This window comes from Tetranychus urticae, unplaced genomic scaffold (genome assembly GCF_039701765.1).
Source record: "Tetranychus urticae isolate SD_2017Ah unplaced genomic scaffold, NJAU_TeUrti_SD_1.0 Scaffold_5, whole genome shotgun sequence".
NCBI classification, from domain to species: Eukaryota; Metazoa; Arthropoda; class Arachnida; order Trombidiformes; family Tetranychidae; genus Tetranychus; species Tetranychus urticae.
The window spans coordinates 428,001-438,000 of NW_028315837.1; the positions used below are offsets into that span (position 1 = coordinate 428,001).

General features: G+C 40.3%; 3 non-coding genes across 3 annotated transcripts in view; all 3 read right to left on the bottom strand.

The window, feature by feature from the left end:
• LOC149092847 (large subunit ribosomal RNA) overlaps positions 1–1,201 on the bottom strand; it is a 4,168-nt gene extending 2,967 nt beyond the window's left edge. Inside the window, exon 1 of the ribosomal RNA XR_016200568.1 lies at positions 1–1,201. This exon is cut by the window's left edge and continues 2,967 nt beyond it. This is a non-coding gene — a ribosomal RNA (large subunit ribosomal RNA).
• Positions 1,202–1,677: 476 nt separating this feature from the next.
• On the bottom strand, positions 1,678–1,832 carry LOC149092848 (5.8S ribosomal RNA). The gene has a single exon (XR_016200635.1). It is a non-coding gene; the product is annotated as a 5.8S ribosomal RNA (ribosomal RNA).
• A 488-nt stretch (positions 1,833–2,320) lies between these two features.
• LOC149092849 (small subunit ribosomal RNA) lies at positions 2,321–4,494 on the bottom strand. The gene has a single exon (XR_016200554.1). It is a non-coding gene; the product is annotated as a small subunit ribosomal RNA (ribosomal RNA).
• Between the last annotated feature and the right edge of the window lie 5,506 nt (positions 4,495–10,000).

The following is a 10,000-nucleotide window of genomic DNA, read 5'->3' on the forward strand; positions in this document are numbered from 1 at the left end:
CATATATACTAGTGCTCCGCGAAAATCTCGGTAAAGTGGATATATCACGGGCTGATATTGCGGTATACTCTTACAAGCATACATCATATCAATTTCTTTCAATTCGCCTTTCAAGCCTAAACAAGACTGATCAGCTTGCATACATGTTAGACTCCTTGGTCCGTGTTTCAAGACGGGTCGGATAGAGTACCGATCTACTGACCACAGAATCACTAGGTTAACGTAAGCTTGCCACTTTTACCAACAAACCACCAAAAGCCAGCCAATCCATGAGTTGTTTCAACACCAGGTGAAGAAACAGACATCATCAACGAAAGACTAGTCGGATTCGTCAGAGCAGATGACAAGCATTGTTGACCCTGCATAAGCAGAGATTCATCTCCAATGTGACTGTGGTAACAGTTGCCAACACTAGCTCACAGGCTAAGTCTAATAACGCAAGGAATATTAGTAGCTGTGAAAACTAAATGCTGATTAGGTGTGTGTTTAGTACACCTTGCTGTTATCACTTGAACAAGAGTTTTGCACTCTCCTTCACATTGGTCGTGGTTTGAGCACGAGAGTTGAGAAAATGCACTCCTCATGCACATATTGCACTCCTCCTATCAATACCAAGATCCAAGGGCAGGCTAAAAGTTACCCCTTAACCTACTGATCTTGGAACGCTGTAAAGCATTCTTAGCACTGAATAGAAAAAGGCAACAATACACAAGAGAAGCTGAGTTCTCCTCTCAGCTACACTTCGTGGTTCTATCCGTTTCTCTACAAGCGGTTTCACGTCCTTTTGAACTCTCTCTTCAAAGTACTTTGCAACTTTCCCTCACGGTACTTGTTTGCTATCGATATTACCATCGTATTTAGTCTTAGGAGGAGTTTACCTCCTAATTTGGATTGCACTCTCAAGCAATCTGACTCTATCCGCGACTAAAGCCAGTAATCGATATTCCATTAACCAAGATCTGCCACCGGCCTAGAACCGTCTCTGGGAAGAGGGCCCTTGTCAGAGGGACTTGCAGATTTAGTTGAAATAATCGTGACTCTAGCCATTACGCAGCACCGCTTTCCACCTTTCAATGGAAAACCTTTGCGCCGGACTCATCCCTTTTCACTCGCCGTTACTCAGGGAATCTCATTTGATTTCTTTTCCTCCGCTGAATTATATGCTTAAATTCGGCGGGTAACCTCACCTGATCTGAGATCAAAAATATTGATTAAGTTGATTAATGTTTATTTGTGTTGTTTGCAAGCAAGCAACGTAAATCTACTTTAATGTTTGCACAAATTTTGCCTTTGCATTACTTCTTAGGTCTGCTTTAACAGCATGAAATAGCTACTATTTGTACGATTTATACAAGTGCAAGAAGATTCATCAGTTAACAGGTTAGTTGATCACCATAGTTATCTGCAATACGACTTTAGCGTCGTCAGATAGGCGACTAACCTTAGAATCTCATGCTAGTATCTATTCATATATACTGCTTGCAGAGATGAAATATGCATTGTACACAAAATTTATCATGTGAAACAAGTAGATTTGAGATTCTCCTTACTAAATTGCAACGAATTGCAATTAAGAAAAGGAATAAAACATCAAGATTCATGCATATAAATATACAATCCTCTCAAAACAATGCATATATGGTAGTATGCAAGTGTTTTGTTGATTATTTTACATCTCAACTCTCAGACAGATGTGACCTCGGAAAAGACCCGAAAGCCGCAATGTGCGTTGGAAGCTCAAGTGCTCGGCGTGTCCTGCAATTCGCACCGATTATCGTAGCTAGCTACGTTCTTCATCGATTGGTAATTCGAGTGATCCACCGCTTGAAGATGTATCTTTGCCACCGTGGGACTTTTAATAAGTATCCTAAATCTGCATTGAGAGGGTTTGAAAACAATTGTATGCAGTTTATAAAAACCATAGTTGTCTTTACTTAGTTAGGCGAAGAAGTGTAAAACTTCCTTCTTTAAACCTTGCCGTCAGCATAAGCTGAAGACTTGAACAGGTACCAAGTATGTAGCAAGACAGGCTTTTCATTATAAACTACAATTGTTTTGCAAAAAGAAATTATGGCTATCGTTAGATAACCCTCACTCTTTGTTGCATTGGATAATGAAAGATGGATGTATGAATGAACGAATGTAATGCAAGTTAGAATCATGTTGCAATGGCTAAATGTTTGCATTAAACATTCACAATTGCGACTCTAATGCAAATACAATTCAATTGCATTCACCATATTAGCATCTACAATATCACTATGCAGAGTGTTTGATTGTTTGAAGGTTGTATTTCTCTTATAATAAGAGGGTAATACGTTAATGATCCTTCCGCAGGTTCACCTACGGAAACCTTGTTACGACTTTTACTTCCTCTAAATGATCAAGTTTGAACATCTTTCCAGCACAATCCGACCACTAGTTTCCCAATGGTCTGGATTGACCAGTCCGAAGTCCTCACTAAATCATTCAATCGGTAGTAGCGACGGGCGGTGTGTACAAAGGGCAGGGACGTAATCAACGCAAGCTAATGACTCACGCTTACTGGGAATTCCTCGTTCATGGGCAATAATTACAATGCCCAATCCCCATCACGAAATGGGTTCAAGCGGTTACCCACTCCTTTCGGAGCAGGAAACAGTATGCACGATGACCACTTCAGTGTAGCACGCGTGCGGCCCCGGACATCTAAGGGCATCACAGACCTGTTATTGCTCTGTTTCGTGCGGCTGCGAGCGCCGCTTGTCCCTCTAAGAAGTCCTTACAGTGCTACAGCATCCTTACCCTAGCCAATTCTGTAGGCTAATAGCAGCAGAGCCCTCAACAGCCGAAACCATCAAGAGATACTACCACCCACAGGTTGACTAAGGGGGAGTACTGCAGTGTAAACTGCAAGTCTATTTAGTAGGCTAGAGTCTCGTTCGTTATCGGAATTAACCAGACAAATCACTCCACCAACTAAGAACGGCCATGCACCACCACCCACTGAATCAAGAAAGAGCTCTCAATCTGTCAATCCTCTCAGTGTCCGGGCCGGGTGAGTTTTCCCGTGTTGAGTCAAATTAAGCCGCAAGCTCCACTCCTGGTGGTGCCCTTCCGTCAATTCCTTTAAGTTTCAGCTTTGCAACCATACTTCCCCCGGAACCCAAAAACTTTGGTTTCCCGGAAGCTTCCATTCGAGTCATGAAATTAGTTACTCAGAATGATCGCTGGTTGGCATCGTTTATGGTTAGAACTAGGGCGGTATCTGATCGCCTTCGAACCTCTAACTTTCGTTCTTGATTAATGAAAACATTCTTGGCAAATGCTTTCGCTGTAGTTTGTCTTGCGACGGTCCAAGAATTTCACCTCTAGCGCCGCAATACAAATGCCCCCGTCTGTCCCTCTTAATCATTACCTTGGATTCTTAAGACCAACAAAATAGAACCAAGGTCCTATTCCATTATTCCATGCAAGATCATTCAAGTTAAGGTAGTGGTACGCATCATATAGATGGTTGACCATACCGTTTTTAGGCACCTCTTTCGAGGTTTTGGACGCCTGCTTTGAGCACTCTGATTTTTTCAAGGTAAAAGTCTCGATCGCTTGAATCAACACTCGGTAAAGAGCATTGATAGCAAATATCGAGCAATTTTCTGTCTAAACACTATGAATGTAACCACCAGGAAAGAGGAATGAAGGTTCAAGCTAGCATCCGTAGACACAAGCAAGAAACCTAACATCACCATCTAACCCTTTAATCAGTGGACCCCATAGGTTCGACTGAAATCCAACTACGAGCTTTTTAACCGCAGCAACTTTAATATACGCTATTGGAGCTGGAATTACCGCGGCTGCTGGCACCAGACTTGCCCTCCAATAGATCCTCGTTAAAGGATTTAAATTGTACTCATTCCAATTACGGGGCCTCAATAGAGTCCCGTATTGTTATTTTTCGTCACTACATCCCCGTACTGGGATTGTGTAATTTGCGCGCCTGCTGCCTTCCTTAGATGTGGTAGCCGTTTCTCAGGCTCCCTTGCCGGAATCGAACCCTAATTCCCCGTTACCCGTTACAACCATGGTAGGCGCATAACCTACCATCGACAGTTGATAAGGCAGTTGCTTGAGGGATACATCGTCGGCTCAGAGGCCATACGATTTGCTCAGTTATTCAGAGTCATCACAAGAAATGCAACCGAAGTTGCTAAGATCCCCACTGCTAGTCCTTAGACAGCGACCGAAATCACTGAACAGGGTTTTAGGTGAATAAGAATCATTGGTCTTGTACTAATAAATGCGATCCTTCCGTCAGCAAGCTGAGGTTGGAACACTTGTTCATGTATTAGCTCTAGAATTACCACAGTTATCCATGTAAAAAAGAATATCCGAGGAACCGTAACTGATTTAATGAGCCCTAACATAAGTCGGCCCGCCACCACCCCACTGCTTTCAACTCGTGAGAGTTATTTTTGCAGTGGCGACTTTTTCTTCTAAGCTAATAACACATCGTTGTGTGTCTCTATGTCTGAATTTCTGAAATGTTATGGCTCTGTTAGTAATAAAAACAACTAGAAGGGGCGTTAAAAGTTTTGGCTCCCGCTTCGGTTTCGGAGCACACATAAGTTTCTAAGTTACCTGCTTTTGCTCAGTCGTGTACAAGTACATGGGTTTGTTTCCAAAATTGGGCATCACCACTCGACTGCTGGCTCAGTTGTTTCCTCAGGCCTCCTGACTTAACAGAAAACAGCCTTTGCATACTAACTCCAGTTCAAAACTCCGAATTTCTCTCGTGAACGAGGTTCCTTCTTTATCTTGAACTGCTTTTCAAGCTACGTTTCCCTAGGCCTTCTGATCTAACAAAATGTAGCCCAAGCATACTCTCACTCTACTAAATCGTCCAGTCAGACAAGTCTGACCAGGTAACCAGCGTACTTATGCGGATATCCTTTACCTAGAGGGAGGAGTTTATTAAATTAAAGGAGATGATGAGAGTTAGTCTTCGAGGTCAAGTGAGTGTATAGGCTCACCGGACCTCTAAATGTATATGTTAAAGATTATTGTTGTGAAGGGTCGTGAGACCTGCTCATTTACCTTCACTTGTTAAAACTGTAAGAAAAATAATTAATTAATAAATCTGAAAATGAAAAATAATAATTAGTGTAAATAAAGATAAGTATTGTAGAATTAATTAACAGACCAGTTCAACAAAGTGTATAGTTGGTTGACTGGATTTCTCTTTCGATTGCTGCAATTCGAGATGGACACTGAGAGTCATTTGCCTTGTGTTCGTATGATGGCTTCTTCGACAACTTGCAGTTAATACAAGTCGGTTTCGCGGACAAGTTTGGACATTGTTCAAATCTATGATCTTCACTGCAATGACTACATTTCTCAGTTCTTGTGCACCTGCTAGACGCATGACCAAAGCCTTGGCATTTGAAGCACCTTCGAAGTCTAAAGAAATCATCGACTCTGCATCTTTGATAATCGATGTAGAGCATATGTTTTTCCAAAATTCGTTTTCTTACTCTTGGACTTGCTTCAATTACCCAATCCACTGAACTCCGATTCTTGTCACCAGTCTTGAAAGCTAATTTCAGTCCACCCTCAAATTCATCATCCGAGAGGTCACTGAAATTCTGATTTTTGATTGCTGTCTTGAGGTTGGCTAAAGGAATATCTTTAGGTATATTTCTAACAATCATCTTCGGATTTTTGAGTTCTTCTTTCTTGATGTTAAAATGGCTGCTGGTACCTGATTGGTTAAGGAGAAAAGAGATGGTGGCTTCATCCGAAGTTTTGACAATAAGAAGAGGATTGCTAAAGACCATTCGAATGCTGTCTAATTTGAGCTTATTGCCTATTGGGTCTAATTTTCTCAGAAAGTCCATTCTCAGAACTTTGACGTCACTACAAGCTGACTTAGATTTTATAGTGAATGTTGACAAGTTCAATGTTCTGCCGGCAATAACTGTTTTTCTAACAGCTGATGCAAAACTTTTTATAGGCTTAGCGACAATTGTGGCTATTGGAGTTGGTTGTTGGACTAGCTGCTGAGTATTCAATTTTTCATTCATTTGCGAGTTTGACTTTGTCAGCTGGTCTACTTTGCAGCTGATGCTCTCAAGTGTGTCGACTTTCTGACTCATTTCACCTACTTCTGAGTAGGCTTCAGCTGTTAATGTTGTCAATTTCGAAAGGTGCTCACTGACTGTGCTTAGTTTGTCTATTCTGACGTGTATCTTCTCAATTTCACGATGTGCCTTAACATAACCGGCATGTTCAGCTCTGACTTTAAAGAGTTCATTTTTCAAGGAATTGGCTATTGCGGCAACAGAATTAAACTTATCGAGAATAAAGTCTGAGTTTTTCTTACTAATCTTATTACTTTCTTGTAAGCAGAAACTTGTGAGCTCTGCTTGTATGCATTCAATTTTTTTCACTTCTTCTCTATCCGCCATAGCTCTCATAAGATTTGCACTACCTTCAATTTCTTCATCTGATTCTGACATTTTCTACTTGTTAAATTGAGGTGATGTTATAATAATTGTAATAATGAATAATCTGAAAAGAAAAAGATAATTAATTTGATTAGTGTATAATAATAATATAATAATTTTTGGGTTAAAAGTGGTCGCCAGGACACGGCCCCCCTGGCTAAATTTTTAGATTAAGAGAATCTCAAGGACGATGCAAATATAAATCGAGTGGTAATTATAGATATTTGATAATTTGATAACTTGATAACTTGATAATTTGATAATTTGATAATTTGATAATAATTTGATAATTTGATAATAATTTGATAATTTGATAATTTGATATTTTTAATTTGACTTGAAATTTTTGAGAAAAACTACAAGTCACCTTTGAGGCAATGGGTTCACTCTCTATTTGCATTCGCCAGGAATCTCGGCATGTCTAGGGGTTTTGATGTTAATAATTACCGGTGCAATTCAATGCACAACTCGGGCTTTCACCTTGTACCGATGATGTACTCAACAAGACTTCTCTCCTCCGTGAAGGGTCCATCTTGATAATCCATCAAAGGAACTCAGCTAAAACCTAAACAACCTGCTGAGAATCACTGAATTCGTCCTCATTATATCCAGACCAAAGTCCGAACATAACTCAGAATTCTCAACCCAACAGACTGATACTGGACTTTCACCTTGAACCGCTGGTGTACCCAACAAGACTTCACACCTCCGAAGAGGGTCCATCTTGATGAATTCATCAAGGGAACTCAGCTAAGTCATACACTACCTATCTTGCAACTAGCATCACTGAGTTCGTCATCATTACATTCAAACCGAAGTCCGAACATAACTCTGAATTCTCAACTAGCTGACAAGATCTAAGAGCTTTTCTTCACAATCACTGAACATTATACCGTGTCTCTCCGTAAAGAAACAACTTGGTACAAGTCAGCTCATGATAAGAGCTACCCTTAGTGCTGTCTACAGTCTATCTTGCAACTCAGAATCATTGAATTCGTCATCATTACGTCCAGACAAAACCGGACATAACTCAGAAATCTCAACTAAGTCCACAAGATATAAACTAAGTCCTATTCCTTACGAAACCTAACATCCGGGTATTTCAACGACAAGATAAGGTGCTTCACTTCGGGTTCAGATAACCCTAGGATCAGCCTAACAAAAACCACCGGTAAGCGCAATCTTTAGCCTAGATATTCAGTTGGATGATTCGGGACGTTATCCCTTATGGTTCGACGGATCGAGGAAAGTCAACCCGGTCAAAGACTGGAAGAACCACAAGGTATTAGCAATTAGAAAACAGCACTAAACCATCTCTTCATGCACCCCTCCGTGTTTTTAAGCACGCTTATCCTCCCTTTCGGACTTATACTGGAATTAAACAGAACTATTACCCTCTGGTTGAGTCAATGGGCGAACCAAAACACCAATATGTTGAGGGGCTGTAGTCAGCCGTTCACGTAACCAGTGACACTCTCCGTTAGCCAACAAATGGTACGTATGAGCTGCCGTTCTCTAGTTTCTAGCCACACCTCGTAGAGGCGATTGCGTTCACCCCTAGACACGCCGGAACCTTAGCCAAATTCTTCACCAAACAAGAACCCAATCCTCGCAGGGACTTGCGAGTTTGTAAAAGAGTCTAGTGACTCATGTATTCGTGTTTCGCGCTTCCGGGTTGAAACAATGAATAAAAAATAGAAAACGAGTATTTGCTACAATTTGAGGATTTCAAGTTCTTGTTTGGACACAAAAAGATGGTAGATTCGCTAGGGGCCGTGGCCACTGATTTAATGAGCCATTCGCGGTTTCACTTTATAAACAGTATGTACTTAGACATGCATGGCTTAATCTTTGAGACAAGCATATGACTACTGGCAGGATCAACCAGGTAACTTGATGTTTTAGCAAAGTAAAATGCTAAACAAGTTGTTTTGCAGCTATAAATACGATATCCTCAGATAACAACCAGCAAGTGGATGCTAACTTTAATGAGGTATCGAGATTTATGTCGTGCATTAAGATGATTCCGCAGAAATCTCTTTAGAATCCATCTTCTTCCACTAGAATATGCAAGCATATCTAGCAGGAGTAACCATTGCTGGGTACGTTTGCAAGTCAACTAAACAGCATAGTATTATAACCGCTTGATACCAATTTCTTGGATCAATTTGCGGTCTGCTTTGCACAAGCAGAGCTCAATACTAATACTGCTCACTCTGTTGAGTGACTAGTTTGAACATATATGCAAGATATGAAGTCTGATAGCATTAAAGCCCAACTCTCATAGATATTGTCAGTCGTACCAAGGAAGACCTTAGGTCTTGCAGGTACTCTACCTTTGTATAATAGTGTGTGGTGATAAGATGATTGACGATCCAAACCCATTCAGGCCCGTCTCTTCAACCACCAAACATCAACAGAATAACAGGAATAGATGCGTGAACAGCTACAGTCTGGACCATACCACTGCTTGATGCATTGACTTATCCATAACCGTAGACAATCACTTACCTCCCCATCAACTACTGATGGTTGCTTCTCTCAATTCAGCAACTACACTCACCACATATAACACAATAAATCTGGTTGTGATCTAAAACCTCTTTTTCTGAAAATTAGACTAAGTCCGTGTCTATTTTTGACACCCAATAACTTTTGAACCATAAGGTCAATCGCGATCATGTTTTTCGGGGTAATATCCCAGTAGTGCCGACTATCGCATGCGCTTATTAATGACCTAAATTACTAAACGCAAGTGGCCTAAAATCGCGCCAATTCGAACATTCTCATTGCTTTTATGGGCTCAACCATTAAAGGCGATTTCCTCTGGTACCAACAGCACGAACTCGATCAAAATTACGCAATCATTAGTTGACCTAATGCTGATAATGTCCAAAAGATTTGGTACCGTGAATCGACCTCGTTCTTCCGTTATAATGAGTCATCATCGAAAATCCAGGGGTATGCAAAAAATTTAACATGTAAGTCAATGGAAAAAGTTAAAGTTCGGTTTTTTCCAGGGGTATGCAAAAATTTTTCAGTTTTAAATCAAAACAAGGTTAACTAGCTAAAACCTCGCTAAAATCACCAAAACAGCCCTTTTTTCCATTTTACACCATTTAACATGTAATTCAATGGAAAAAGTTAAAGTTCGGATTTTTCCAGGGGTATGCAAAAAAATTTAACATGTAAGTCAATGGAAAAAGTTAAAGTTCGGTTTTTTCCAGGGGTATGCAAAAATTTTTCAGTTTTAAATCAAAACAAGACTAACTAACTAAAACCTCGCTAAAATCACCAAAACAGCCCTTTTTTCCATTTTACACCATTTAACATGTAATTCAATGGAAAAAGTTAAAGTTCGGTTTTTTCCAGGGGTATGCAAAAATTTTTCAGTTTTAAATCAAAACAAGGTTAACTAGCTAAAACCTCGCTAAAATCACCAAAACAGCCCTTTTTTCCATTTTACACCATTTAACATGTAATTCAATGGAAAAAGTTAAAGTTCGGATTTTTCCAGG